The sequence below is a fragment of the Schistocerca americana genome, chromosome 4 (genome assembly GCF_021461395.2).
Source record: "Schistocerca americana isolate TAMUIC-IGC-003095 chromosome 4, iqSchAmer2.1, whole genome shotgun sequence".
Taxonomy (NCBI): Eukaryota; Metazoa; Arthropoda; class Insecta; order Orthoptera; family Acrididae; genus Schistocerca; species Schistocerca americana.
Window position 1 is genome coordinate 383,212,216 of NC_060122.1, and position 13,294 is coordinate 383,225,509.

General features: G+C 42.9%; 1 protein-coding gene and 1 non-coding gene across 3 annotated transcripts in view; one reads left to right on the forward strand and one right to left on the reverse strand.

Annotated features, from left to right (window-relative positions):
- LOC124612734 (uncharacterized transporter slc-17.2-like) overlaps positions 1-13,294 on the reverse strand; it is a 507,667-nt gene that overhangs the window by 407,225 nt on the left and 87,148 nt on the right. The window lies entirely within an intron of this gene.
- Trnaa-cgc lies at positions 12,378-12,450 on the forward strand. Its single transcript has one exon. It is a non-coding gene; the product is annotated as a tRNA-Ala (tRNA).

The window sequence follows — 13,294 nt, forward strand, 5'->3', positions numbered from 1 at the left end:
AATATCATTTCTTAATTACTTGCCAAACTACATTTAAAAGGTGTATCTGGCCAGTTATTGTTAAGAGACCATAAACTGATTTATCTGAGATTGTTGATATCTAATTTTATAAGAAAAGGAGCTATCTCACCATAAACCTCTCGTTACTATGGGTAGAATTACAGTGTTGAACTCACCATGTTGAACAAAATGTATGTCATAAGTTGAAAAATCCAGACTTAAAGGGATAATCTTAAAGTTAGTTAAGAAATACTGTTTTTTTTCTTTACTTTATCCTCCTCCTCGCATTGGCGATTTATATTTGGTTCAATCTTGACAGTTGAACGTATGATATTGTACTGCTGGTCTGGACCCTAAACTAACATGGGAAAAATGCTAGTGGCTTCAGAAGCAAAATGTGTGGACTGGTTCGCATTGAAACTAATATTTCGGCCTCTATGTTCCTATTGGGTTCGGGTGTCAGTACAAATCAACAACAGTCCATTCTGTGCCACTAAATACAACTATAAGTTAACAATATTTTATTGTACCTAAAGAATATATGAAATTTGCTGGGTAACAGGTCTTATCCAGTCCTGCAACTTTGAAGGCTGAAGCAAGGATACGTAGTTTCTTTTGTCACCATGGATGCTATTACAATCGTAAAATAAGTTTTGTATCCTATTAGGAAACAGCTACGAAATAATGATTAAAATTATTCTGGGAATTAAGCGGCGTCATTGCCCTGAGGAAGGCCGTTGCAATTCGGACGAAACGTCGGTTTTAGTTTATTATTGTTGTTAGTTCTTAGCAACGACGCGGCTTAATACCCAGAAGAATTTTAATCACTATTGCACCGGCCGCGGAAGCCTACGTTCTTATATCAGCTACAAAATAAGGTTATACTTTCTGGATAAAGTAAATTGCCTGTTCTTATGACAACCTACAAGGAAGATATGACATGTATTCACAGTTGCGAATACCCAATTACCTGTATAAGGAAAGAACTATGATGAAAATTTGTGGCTGACCGGAAATCGAACGCCGCTTTTCCCACTTTACGCGAGCGGTAGGGTTAACCACTTTGGCTATCCATGCCTGACTCTCGACCAAACCCAAACTTCCCAATTTCATCTTTTCTGTGTCACTACCTGCATGCGTGACCGAAGGTACATTACATCGTTCTTCTTGACAACACAGGCACTGCAATATCCTACAAGCAATATTTTCGTTTGCAGAAATGGTACGTTCTTTTTTAAACAGCAGTGCCTTTGATTGCTCACCCAGTACGACTGATGTATTTAGTTTCGTCCCCTGCTCCTAGTTTTATTAAATATTTGTTTATGCTACAGTCCACGACATATGATGAAGAAGAGTTAAGTTTCAAACAAAAGTTTATTCCTTGTCATATCATACAATTAGCTTTAACACAAGATTGGATACGTAGAGCATCTACAACTAAGAGTCATGATAATTAATTTAGAGAGATCTGCTTCAGTTGTACTGGTTATTTTTTCAGACACAGTTGTTCTATTTATTTATTCAAACAACGACCTTTTTGGGGATTTTAAAATCTCATCTTCATGTGTATGAAAGTGGATCTCACAAAATTAATTAACTAGCTCTGAATTGAGCGAATTATAATTTACTATATTTAGAGCGGCTTCCCTTTTAAAAGTCGCCTCAATGAAGATCAACGTAGTGTGTTTCCCATTTTTAATGACTTTAGGCTTACTGGTGTACCGAACCACTGTGTTAGACAGGTGACATCTGTGTATAGCCACAAACTCACATGTGTGTGTATAGCCACAAACTCACATGTGTGGGAGCTGTAGCTTGGAAACAATGTCATGTGCGCTGGACGCAAGAGTACAACAACGGAGAGGCACTCTGGCAGTGGATGTAAATTACAAAGGACAACATAGGCACTAAACATCGCGTTACCACTGAAGTCACGCTTGCGTCATACAGTACCGTGTAGGGAACGCCGTTCGTGATTTGCAGCATCGTAGAGGTCCGCCAGCCATTCAAAAGATGGAGAGCTAATGACATCGAAAGAACTATCTTTATGTTAGTTGAATGGTGCTACTAACTTCTAATTTCCTTGTTATTTAATGATACAATGTATCTGAACTATGCTTAGTGAACTGATTTGGTAATGGTCTTTTAGAACTATAATGTTTTTATTTCTGTTAGGTACAAATGAATGTGGCGTTTTCCTGGCTCAGTGAGTAAATATTTTACTAAAATTCTAAAGACCTGCGGTTAGATTTTCCTAGGTTTTCCCTGTAAGTGGATTATGAACGTAAAAATATCGATTTGCGCTGTGGTCCATCTATAACTGAACGATCGCCGTACCACATACGATATTATCAATATGACTCTGTGTGACAGTGTACAACACAAAACTTTCTGTATCTTTACCACTGAGCAAATAATGGCATCAGTAATGTTCGTAATGAGGTTAATCACAATTTTGCCAATAAGTTTCACGAAATATAAATAAATTGTTTTCCTGTAATAGACTATCCTCACTGGTAACATTACTGAAGTTACCTTTCCAAAAATGTTTTGATCGGTTCGGCACTGAGAGTAAACAAGTATCTACTTTTACTGTAAGTGACAGCTAGTATCGCAATCACCAAGTCTGCTGTAGTTGTCTCAATCCTATGATTGAATTACCCCGTATGATTTCAGAAGCAAAAATGAAATCTTGTAAGAAACTGAATATGGATCAATGTCATCGAAATTAATCATGCGCAATCAATTAAAAAAACTATTTCTCCCTCCTCCTTCAACCAGCCGGAACTACGAAATTAATGTGACTTTATCTGAATCCAGAAGAATTTCAATTCATCACTTAATTAGCACATAATGGACTAAATCTAGAACACTGTCACACCAGCGGAAAGATCTATGTACACAAAAATAAAGGCAGCTTGATACACTGAGTACGATTGGCTGCGTGACGGAGCCCAGTGAATCTTGGTGATACAACAGCCCCCGAATTGAGATCATTATGACTCCCAATGATGGAAACAATTTAATTATCTATATTTTTCCTGCACAGTGCTTCGAGACTGGGGGAAGGCTGCATAGGGAGTTATGCAGTAGTTTCCGGTTCTTACAAGTAAAGAAAAGTGCTGCCGGAACTTCCGATTACGTCACGAAGCTATTTACAGTGAGAGCTTAGGTCAACAGTTCATTGTGATTCTTCTTCATCGAAATTTGCATGGAGCATTCCAGTGGGAATAAAAGGCACCACTTGCCCAGAATGACGCAAGCATAATTATACCAGAGATCTGGAAAGGATGTACGAGCTTATTAGCCGAAGTGTTCGTCAAACGTTCCTCTTTTCGGTTATCCAGCAGCGTATTGTGCCATATCTAAACTTCTAAAGGATTCGATTTCTGTTCCGTGGACACATGATTTCTTTCTTATTCTCTCTAACTTTTTTTTCTTTCTCTTTTCGAGCCAAACGGTAGAGGGGCCCACCTAGTGTAGAGCAAATAATAGAACAAATGGAAGAAAGAAATTCAATACGTAGAAACTAGTGCATGTTGGACCAGCTTCTACAATGTATTTTCGCATTATTAAGCCTCTGAGTTACTCTCGTTCCGGATCAAAAGGCTCCTTCTTTCACTTTAGATCATTTTGTTCTCTTTTAATGATGATGTATCAAACATGGTCGTTTTTGTTTGAAGGAGACAACTCCATAGTCAATCGCCCTTTTTATATGTTTGGCGACTCGATTCTACCTGCCATTATTAAATGTGATAAAAAAAGTACTTTCTCTAGGAATTAGCAACAGCTAAACTGCAGTTTGGGCCTCATATGCTACGTCATAAAACGTACGGACAGCAATGGATAGCCGCGGTGGCCGAGCGGTTCTAGGCGCTTCAGTCCAGAACAGCGCGACTGCTACGGTCGCAGGTTCGAATCCTGCCTCGAACATGAATGTGCGTGATGTCCTTAGGTTAGTAGGTTTAAGTAGTTCTCAGTTCTAGGGGACTGATGACCTCCTATGTAAGTCCCATAGTGCTCAGAGCCCTTTGAACCATTTTTTGACAGGAATGTCAAAGCTTCTAAACTCTCAAATAACTACGAGAATTAGTATCGTCTGTGTTCGAAATTCGACTAGCTGTGTTTATAAAGTAACGAAAGTAAAAAAAAAAAAAAAAATCAATGGAATTTTCTAGTATGCAGATTCTTAGCTCTTACGAGAACACTCTGCAAAATGTTTTGAATTACAAAACCTGCACTGTAAATTCATCAAACTGCAATTACAATTCTTCAAATGATTTATAACAACCTTCAGTGAAATGTAAAAGTGTTTTTCAAAACAACTATAGAATTGTAGTTATGAGTGTCCACATTATACCTCCAGCTTAAATTGCGCCTCTCTAGCTGTTCGGCCGCTCGGGATTAGCCGAGCGGTCTGAGGCGCTGCAGTCATGGACTGTGCAGCTGGTCCCGGCGGAGGTTCGAGTCCTCCCTCGGGCATGGGTGTGTGTGTGTGTGTGTGTGTGTGTGTGTGTGTGTGTGTTTGTACTTAGGATAATTTAGGTTAAGTAGTGTGTAAACTTAGGGACTGATGACCTTAGCAGTTAAGTCCCATAAGATTTCACACACATTTTAACATTTTGATCTAGCTCTTCGTCTTCGAGGCAGAGTCTAAAAGAAATAGTTTACGTATAATAACGGAAGTCGTAGTTGTTCAAAATGTCGTTGTTGTCGTCTTGTCAGAAGACTGGTTTGATGCAGCAGGTCTCTACATCGCAAAACATCTACTACAACCTATAACCTTTTGAACTTTCTTACTGTATACATCTCCTGCACTAAATCTATACTTTTTACCCCCCACACTTCCCTCCAATACTAGATTGGTGACCCCTTGATGTCTCAGAGTATATTCTGTACCCGATCTCATCTTTGAGTCAAGCTATGCCGCAAACTTCTATTCAGTACCTCCTTATTCAAATTTTGTGATAACGGCTGCAAATGAACGGCAAGTTAGCTCCGTTTCATCTCAGACGAAAGTAAACGAAAAAACGAAAACAGTAAATGACATATTTCTGCTCAGTGCTGTACAACGTTTTTCACAGTCTGTGTTATCCCCGAGGGCTTCGTTACTAAGACGTTTGTTTCCCCACTGGTGACTTCAGCGACGTAGCAGTTGTGGCATCGTAGATGCTCGCTATGCTTGTGTTACTGCAAATGAACCGTCCGCAAATTTAAACAAGAACGTCACTAGAATGTGATTTCACGAAACATTTTTACTTTCGCTTGCCATTTCTACATTTCTACCATAGCATCTAATCACCACGTGGGGTAGAAACTGGTAGAAGTGTGAGAGGCAGAGGAAAACTTTTCTCTTGTGTTTATGTCTACTTCCTTTTACTTATGTTAACGGCTACGTACACACATGACTTCAGCGAGTGAGAGGTGGGTTGCATATTAAAAAGAGCGCCAATATGTTTGCATACTAAAATTTTTAAAGGTGCTGATGAACTTAGCAGTAGCAGGCTTGTACCCCACTTTCCAGTCAGAGTCTTTTATGGAGCCTTTTTTGTGCTCCGAGAGGATCGTTGTTCCACTGATTCCCTTCGTTTCCCAGGTAAATCAGGGCGTGTCACTAATATGAAAAGAACTTTATGGACCAGAAAAAATTTGATAATTTGCTTATGTCAAGTTGAAATACTGCAAAACTAATTTTACACCTCAGACCGGAAAAAGTGGAAACATTTTTGCATGTGCTTCAATACCGCAACATGGATTTCCCTGAACCTTCCGATAGTAACAGAGTCACTTTACAGCACATATCTCCGTGCTACGTCACTTTTAAAAACCCAGTTTTTGCCTCACGCCGAATTTTAGATTCATATTTTACACTTTACAAGTAAGGTAACTTTGACCGCTGTATTCGGAAACGTATAAAAATATCAATAATATTTTCAAGCTAGTTCGAGATCCAGATCTTTGGAATCTCGTAAGAACTTCAGCCATTTGCTTTTAATAGTCGTCTTGGAATTTGCGGCTCGGTTCTGGCATCCAAAAACGGGGTTTTTGGGATATTTCAGATAACTAATACAGGTTCTTGAAAATGGGAAGATGCCCCTTCTAAATAAATGCCAGAAGAACATACCTTTGAAATTTGAGTAATGTGCTGCGTTTAGATATTCTGGATTTTTGAAAACGGATGTATGCCACTTCTAGATAAAGTCCTGAAAAACATACCTTTAAAATTTGAGCAATGTGTTGCGTTTAGATATTCTGATATCCGCTCCTGACGCCGAGAAATGGTGAAAAAGGCATTATTCAGTTTTTCTCAGGAACCGGCCACGAACTAAATGGTGCCTCCATAACCTCTTAAGGCAAAACTCGTGAAGTACGGGATTTTCGGATCAATTTAAGAAACTGTTCCTTGCTCTTCACACCTATTGTCCACGGGACACCGGAAGATATGTGTGGCGGGAAATCAATTTAATTTCACGCCCTTCCTGTTTTATTCGCTGACTGTACGCTAGATGACTGACAATTCTTCTTGAGATGTGCCCAAATTTCTATAACATTTCCTGCGTACCCATTACACAATCTCTCTTTTTATGACCACTGCCAACGACGACACTAAGTGTCGCCTGTAGGTGCTGCCTGCACATGACATGGCAAGGAAAGTACATAAATGGCGGAGAGAAAAAAGGGGAATCCTTCTAGCTACGATAGGGATCGCAAATGCAGAAATCCACTGATATAGGTCGCTTTGACACCGGGTGGAATGTTACGGACCGGCGCCTGGGAACCAGCGTCTCGCAGAAGGCGTGGCTGGTCTATTGTTCCCATGCCTCGGCCGTGAGCATCTACGGGAAGCGCTAGAGTGGCGGTGATACCGCGAATAGGCGACAAGTTGTAGGTCGTCTGAACCTCATCTCATAATTTGGAGGCTGCTCGATCTGGAAAGCAGGACAGGCAGCGATCTACGGCACATCTGACAATGGAGCGTAATGCTGGTGCACGCATAAATGTTTGGAGCACGCCGTTCAGTGCGCACGGTTGAGCATTGAGGCTCGGCAACAGACGAACCATACTTTTCCCATCTTGACCCAACGTCATCTGCCGTGGCGCCTAGACATCGGGTGACAATGGCACCACGCAAAACCTAATCATCTTGTGGGTTGCAGCGAGCTCAGCCCCTACAGTGCAGACGATATGGAACTTTGCAACCCCAGAACTCCGCGGCCAGGCCAGCGGAGGCTGTTAACAGCACCCCAGACAGGTCATTAGCTGGCTGCATGGCGGTGGTGGATATCGCTGGCAAACAGCAGCTCTTCATGCATCCAATATGTCACAAGCCAATCGCAGACCCGTACGTATCCATCCACGAGGCAGATATCTGGGCCAGTACATGAGCTCCAGACAGCTGGTCCATTGCAGCCAGCAACCGGAAGATCTCCACTATGTTCAGCCAAGGCCCGGGCCAGCGACTTCTAGACAGCACATCACCTTCTCAGGTGGGATTCTTAACTGATCAGCGATGTGCTTGTTGAAGCTTGTTATAATTGTACTGTCGTTCTTCTAGCCAACAAGATAGCGCCAGACTGAAGGTCCCAATCCTTATCGGACTTAGATACTTCACTATTTTTGGCTCTCAAGATTCTTCAGCAAAGAAAACCATAAGATTTATTAAGTGTTTATTCTACTTGAAGCTCGGTTTTGATCTTTCCTTTTTAAAAACCTGAAGTGAAAAATCTATTTTTCATTTTCAGCCTGGAGTTATCATGACTTATGGACTGACGTGCTCAAATTTAGGACCTTCCAATTGCTGTAAAAGCTAAATGAAAAACCATCAAATCAAAATACAGTCACTCAATTATTTAAATAGTATTTTGTGGGAAAGAACTGGCTTGAGACTTTTCGAACAGAATGATGTTGTCGGCTATTTTTGAAAGAGAATGATTTGGATGCAGGCAGTTTTCTTATTCTTTTTTCCGGTACATGTATGTGTCATTGCTAAAAGTTTAAATAATGTATGCCCAATATAATTGCATAAAAATGAACAAGTAGATGGAGTTAATGGCTTTTCTAAACTACATCATGTTATAAGAAATCATTGTGAGAGTTAAAAAATTATAGGATTAAATCAGATTTTGGTGAGTTTTGGGGCATAATGGGGTAAGTAGTTGGAGGGTTTCGTTTCTCTATATGAAAATTACGCCACGTGTACCACATTTGTTAATGAGATGGTAATATAATCGTTATTTTCGATGTCCTGTAGTTCCAGCCTCTCTTTTCCCTTTCTGTAGGTGGGGCTTAGTCACCATGCAGATTCCGAATAAATCTGCTCAGGCTCTTCCACTCTCCATAAAAGGCTCTCCTGAGGTCACCCCATTCTACGAGGAGGGCTACCGCGACGACGAATCTCAAGGTTTCGACAGTCCGTATCCCGACCAAATGGTATATATATATATAAGGTATAAGATATAGCACGCTATCTCATTCAGTTCATTCCTGGCTCCTGAAGGGGGGTTCTCATGAAATTGGCGCTGTTTGATCGTGCATTATCATCTTTACAGACAGACCCATCGCTGAAAGTACAGGGCAGGGTTCAACACAAGGCTAAAGTGTCTAGCCCCTAAAACTCCAAAGCCCTTCAATTGCACTCGAGGGTGATGAATGGCGTCAGACATCCATACATGATACTGGCCCAACAGATGACAGGCGCACCTCTCTGCTTAATTGGAGGGACATGAAAGTTGCCTGTATGACAGCCACTTTCAGTTTTCAGTTATTTTATTACTTTATTTCGGAATCAGTTAATTCTGAAGCTATACTTCCCCGTCAGACTGTAGACACAGCGACCGACTGCTTTTAACAACACACGTCTCACAAGCTTCATGACCAGCATAGCACAGATCTTTCAGATGTTTAACCCAGAGTTCCTTGCCTAGCGGGGAACGCTGTGATTGGCCCAATGTACCGCAACCAGATGCTTTGACTTCCCATAAGATTCAAAGAGGATACTATACCGATATCTGTTCTGCTCTGTCAGTTGTCGTTCATCTTGTTACAGTCTTACTGGGTTCATTAATTTGTTATATGGGTCAAAGGTTTATCTACAATGAGGCATAGTTATGTCAAGTCAAGGCATGTTGGGTTTACCTTAGACTTGGAAACCAAATTTCAGAAACGGCAACCGCTTACACACTATGTGTCAGATATGGATTTCAACCTCCGTGTTCCTCTATGACCGCTGTCAGAGACCAAACAAATCTTGCGAGTTATACCATCACGGATTAATATTATTTGAAATAAATTAAATTTAACCTTACAAAATGAGTTCAAAACCATATCCGGATCAAAATCATGGAACAACATTCATCTTCATTTCAATTTTTATTATAATACCATTTCCATATATTTTCACCAGAACAAGACATCTGCACGTCGGCAGAGAGACCTCAGCACCAATGATGAAGGCTCCATTCCTTCATTTCCTTTGCCCACCTTGTTTGTAGTAGAGGGTGCTGGACGATTCTGTAGAGCTGTTCGTAATGAACGCGCAGAGGACAACTTAATCGTCTAGGTTTTCACAGCTCCCCTGTTGCCTTCAAAAAATACAACGCGTAGTTCTTTCACATTCTCATTGAGGTAACTACCATCGTACGAGCCATAAGTCGTAGGAAGACGTCATTAACTGGCGTTCATCGCTGGAGACTACTACGAGGCACAACTAAAGTGTTTCGTGCTTCACGACAGTGGGTGAACATTCGATTGACAACGCCTCGTAGAGGGCCGGAGCCGTGGCATGGATGGTGGAGTGTAGTGTGCGGCAGTGAGGATCTATCGAATGTCCGCTGGCGCATACAAGACATTGTTGACAAAATACAGATTTATTTTTCATGGATACTCAGCTGTCTTCTTTAGTGACTGGCAGTAGCAAGACGAGCAGGCGAAACTTACGCATTGACCCCTGCGTGTCTCGCAGTCTCAGCTACCACAGTGACAAGGCTCCACGCGCAGTGGGCAGTTACCACACAAGAGGTTACTGACTTGACGCCCGCTTTGTCCCGGTGGCCAGCAGGTCAGCTAGCAAGTTACTAGGGTTCTCTTGGTGACGTCATAGACGGCGCCCCGGAGAAGCACCCGTCAGCGCTGCAAGAGGTGACTGTAATTATGAAGAACTATATCATCGCCTCTCTGTGAGAGAACGCTGTAAGATGCCTGTGTCTGCTCATAGGTACAGGTCGGGGGGCAGATCTACTGCATTCTCCCGGGATGACAATAATTCGGTAGTTCACCAATTACATCAGCTAGGTCTCCAGGAGACCTGGTGGTATGAGGAACCCATCTTCTCAACAGCGAAAGCGAAGACAAGGTGGTGGCAGCAGACTTGGAACACGAGCACCAGCCTAACTATGACGCCAGAAACCAAGATGGCTCACCTGGAACATAAGAAGGCTATCAGCCTTGCGAACATGGCATACTGGCACAGCTCTATGACGTCAAAGTCCAGCTCAGACCTATTAGCCTATTACAGTGTGGAATTCTGTCATACTGGCCCAGACTTAAGATACTAGCGTGACTCTACTACGACGTTAGAATCCGAGATGGTTGACCTGGAATTCAAGATGGCGATTGAGCATGACGTCAGTGCTTACTGGGACAGAGTTCTGGAATACTGGCGCAATGACGTCAGAGACAAAAGATTTTTATGCAGGTCCAGGCTTATCTGTTGACTTATATGACATGTTTCCAGGCAGAAAGTCACTCCTAAGTTTGGATGCGTCCTTATTTCAACAAACACCGGAAGGGGCAGCCTTCCAGACATTCCCCCCTCCCCTCCTCGACTTCTTCCCCGTAGTTAAGGTCCAGCTTCAAACCGTACACTGCTTAGTAGGAGCTCCTGAGATTCAAACGAACAGCTTTTCAAGAAGATGTCCCTTTCCCCGGTAGATAGGTCCGTGATGGCGCACCAGTGCAACCTGCCGGATGGTTGGGCACAGCTGTCACCTGCTAGAGTCACTGTCGCCTAAGACATACGGATCCAGCAGACAGCTCACAGTCAGTGACATCTCAGGGCAGAGAGGGACACTACGCGCTTACTACCGTTTCGATAACCCAAAGGTACACTTGTGCAGTGGCTCTGAAGCTAAAGAAAAACAGCCGATCCATAATATATACTGGAGCCATCATGGCATCAGCTGCCATAGGTTGGGGAGGCTAAACAATTGAGGTTAATCCAGACAAGCCTAACCTTATCAAACTTGCTTTTTAACGCGATTCTCATCTTCCCTGGCCTGCACAACCACCAGTTAAGTTCCTTATTGGGCCTGTGTGGGAAATGACGGGAAGGAAGTACTCTGATATGTTGTTCTGTGTAGACAAGACGGGTTGCTGATGCACTTACTTTGATCTAAAGATGAGACAAATCAGAGGTCCAATTCACGGTGGCACAAATGACAGCCACCAGAAGGCGTTACTGTTCGTGTTTACTGTGGTTGTTGTTTGGACTAGCAGGGTATATAAGACGTGGGAACAGTCAGATGTTGAATGATTACTGAAGAACATGGAGGGACTACGTACTCTTGTGAGACAATCGGCATCTGGCAGAGTTTGAAGGGATCCTCATTGCGTGTCTCCATTTAGCCGGCTGGTCAAATTGTACAATACCCAGATTTGTGGGGCCTTCATATGTAACAGTTTCCCACGCTGGAATGCATAAGAACGTCAAGTCAGACAAACTTGTCGTCAAGATTCCGGTCGACCACGTCTGACCACCATAAAGGAGGAAGGCTGTATTGTACACCAATTACGTCGTGATCCCCTCACATCCGCGTCTGCTATCCGGCAACAAGTAATGGACCCCCTGCAACGTTCTTTGACATCCCACAGCATTGGTCACAGACTATCAGCTGCCGGCCTAGGGAATCATCGTCCCATGTGGAGGGTGTCGTTCGCACCTCAACAAAAAGGGGTGCATTTGGAGTGGCACCGTGACCTGGAAGCATGGACTGCTGATGAGTGGCATCGCATTGTCTACGATAATGATCGAAGCAGACGAAATGAATTAAAATGTGTGCTACGGCCGGGACTTTTTTTTTAATCTCATTTTGTTCACTTTTGTTCGTTGCATCTGCTCGGGGCGGACGTCGTAAGACATCCGTTTAAGTTCTTTGTTGATCGATTAGCTCATTTTTTTAATACAGAGGGCTGCCAACCCTCTGACCGAACACGCTGAGCTACCGTGCCGGCAAGGAATCGAGCTCGGGTCTTCTTGCTTGCTAGACAGAAATGCTAACCATTACACTACCACACCACAATATTCAACATTGCAGCACGAACTACCTAAGGTGATTTCTCTCCTGCACTGAGGTAGTTCGTGCAGCAACGTTTTCTATTGTGCTATGGTAGTGCAGTGGTTAGCATTTCTGCCTCGCAAGTCAGAAGACCCGGGTTCGAGTCCCGGCCGCAACACAAATTTTAATTCATTTCGTCTGCCACGATCATTATCGTAGATAATAAAAAGGGACTTAAATGTCTCAGGGAAACATTTAAAAATAAGATCTATAGCATCGCATTGTGTTCAGCGACGAATCACGGTTTGCACTGCCCCGTATGACCATCGCAGGCGAGTATGGCGGCGACCTAGGGAGAAGCAAAGCAGTGTTATTCCTGGAGTCATAGAGTGGGAAGCCATTGGAAATGATTTCAGGCCGCGGATGGCAGTAACTGAGAGATCTCTGATGGTACAACGGTACGTCACGGACACTCGAGTCCTCATCTGTTACAGTACCACGCTGCAATTTTGCAGCATGATATTGCTCGTTCACACAGGGGCCGTGTCTCTACAAACTGCTTACGTGATTTTGAGGTACAACACTAGCAGGAAAGATATCTATTAGATATATCCCTGTTAGGACATATCTAGGATAAGCTCGGACGTCAAGTTCGTCTCAGTGTGAATATCCAAGATATGAAGGATGATTACAGGAGTTGTCTGCCAGGTTGTCTCAGGAAAGAAAACAACAGCTTTGTGATACCCCTCCCAACCGAAGCAAAGCATTCATCCAGGACAGAGCGGTTCGAAATCTTACTGATAACCGGCTTAATAGCCGCGGTGGTCTAGTGGTTCTAGGCGCTCATCCCGAAACCACGCGACTGCTACGGTCGCAGGTTCGAATCCTGCCTCGGGCTTGGATGTGTGTGATGTCCTTAGGTTAGTTAGGTTTAAGTAGTTTTAAGTTCTAGGGGACATGACCACAGATGTTAAGTCCCATAGTACTCAGAGCCATTTGAACCATTTCTTTGAACCGGCTTC